Genomic DNA, 2500 nt, shown 5'->3' on the forward strand with positions numbered 1-2500 from the left:
GAATGTCCATGAATTTGATTGAAATGATGAAAAGAGCAACGAAATTGCAGGGGGAAAACACGTTAAGACGTAGTTTTTGCTTGCCTGCTGTGCCCATAGGCGCGCCCCGTGCCTGCCGAGCCTACCCCCACACCCCACCCTCCCCCTATATAATGACTGGAAGGCCATTTTCAGTTTTGTAGAAAAAGTGCACTTTTTTCCCTGTATCCATAAGTTTTTAAAAGTGCTTAAAAGTGGACCTAGAAGACGAATTTTTTTTTGAATTTTTTTATGGTTGTTAGGGACATTAAAACAAGCAAAACACGAAAGAATCGTAATATTCCGATGTCGGATGAATTAATTACGAATTTTTCGGCCGAAACTTCGCAAAGGGCGGATACCACGTAAAAAACAACTAGAAGTCGAATTTTGACTTCGTTTTTTTTGTGCACACCCCACACAATAAGTATAAGTGGACTGGAAAGTGGCTAAGCGATCCGACGAAGTTTCGATTGAGTTTGATTTTTTGGCCGAAAACTCGAAAAAAGGCGGATTTGACGTAAAACGCCGCCTAGAAGTCGAATTTTGAGACGGTGTCTTGTGTGCACACTCCACACAATATGTATAAGTGGGACTGGAAAGTGGCTAAGCATTCCGAGGAATTTTCGATTTATTTTGATTTTTCGGGCCGAAACGCCGAAAATAGGCGGATTTGACGTAAAACGCCTCATATAAGTCGAATTTTTGGGGAAGGTGTCTTGTGTGCACACTGCACACAATATGTATAAGTGGACTGGAAAGTCGCTAAGCATTCCGAGGAAGTTTCGATTTATTTTGATTTTTTCGGCCGACGAAACGCCAAAAATAGGCGGATTTGACGTAAAACGCCTCATATAAGTCGAATTTTGGGGAAGGTGTCTTGTGTGCACACTGCACATAATATGTATAAGTGGACTGGAAAGTGGAAAAATATTTTCGGCGAGCACTTTGATTTTTTGGCCCCCCCGCGTGCCTTGCCACGCCCTTGCTTATAGCAAAACGAGACGGGGCCTTGGTCCAACTGGCATAGGCATGGAATTTGATCTTTATTACTTGGCCACGGTCATGCCACGGTACATGGAGGTTGCTTGACACCCCCGTGTGCATTTCGGAGCACTTTGATTTTTTGGCCCCCCGCGTGCCTTGCCACGCCCTTGCTTATAGCAAACGAGACGGGGCCTTGGTCCAACTTGGCATAGGCATGGAATTTGATCTTTATTACTTGGCCACGGTCATGCCACGGTACATGGAGGTTGCTTGACACCCCCGTGTGCATTTCGGAGCACTTTGATTTTTTGGCCCCCCGCGTGCCTTGCCACGCCCTTGCTTATAGCAAAACGAGACGGGGCCTTGGTCCCAACTTGGCATAGGCATGGAATTTGATCTTTATTACTTGGCCACGGTCATGCCACGGTACATGGAGGTTGCTTGACACCCCCGGTGTGCATTTTCGGAGCACTTTGATTTTTTGGCCCCCCGCGTGCCTTGCCACGCCCTTGCTTATAGCAAAACGAAACGGGGCCTTGGTCCAACTTGGCATAGGCATGGAATTTGATCTTTATTACTTGGCCACGGTCATGCCACGGTACATGGAGGTTGCTTGACACCCCCGTGTGCATTTTGGAGCACTTTGATTTTTTGGCCCCCCGCGTGCCTTGCCACGCCCCTTCGCTTATAGCAAAACGAGATGGGGGCCTTGGTCCAACTTGGCATAGGCATGGAATTTGATCTTTATTACTTGGCCACGGTCATGCCACGGTACATGGAGGTTGCTTGACACCCCCGTGTGCATTTCGGAGCACTTTGATTTTTTGGCCCCCCGCGTGCCTTGCCACGCCCTTGCTTATAGCAAAACGAGACGGGGCCTTGGTCCAACTTGCATAGGCATGGAATTTGATCTTTATTACTTGGCCACGGTCATGCCACGGTACATGGAGGTTGCTTGACACCCCCGTGTGCATTTTCGGAGCACTTTGATTTTTTGGCCCCCCGCGTGCCTTGCCACGCCCTTGCTTATAGCAAAACGAGACCGGGGCCTTGGTCCAACTTGGCATAGGCATGGAATTTGATCTTTATTACTTGGCCACGGTCATGCCACGGTACATGGAGGTTGCTTGACACCCCCGTGTGCATTTGGAGCACTTTGATTTTTTGGCCCCCCGCGTGCCTTGCCACGCCCTTGCTTATAGCAAAACGAGACGGGGCCTTGGTCCAACTTGGCATAGGCATGGAATTTGATCTTTATTACTTGGCCACGGTCATGCCACGGTACATGGAGGTTGCTTGACACCCCCGTGTGCATTTTCGGAGCACTTTGATTTTTTGGCCCCCCGCGTGCCTTGCCACGCCCTTGCTTATAGCAAAACGAGACGGGGCCTTGGTCCAACTTGGCATAGGCATGGAATTTGATCTTTATTACTTGGCCACGGTCATGCCACGGTACATGGAGGTTGCTTGACACCCCCGTGTGCATTTCGGAGCA

Source organism: Trifolium pratense, unplaced genomic scaffold (assembly GCF_020283565.1).
Source record: "Trifolium pratense cultivar HEN17-A07 unplaced genomic scaffold, ARS_RC_1.1 scaffold_98, whole genome shotgun sequence".
Taxonomy (NCBI): domain Eukaryota; kingdom Viridiplantae; phylum Streptophyta; class Magnoliopsida; order Fabales; family Fabaceae; genus Trifolium; species Trifolium pratense.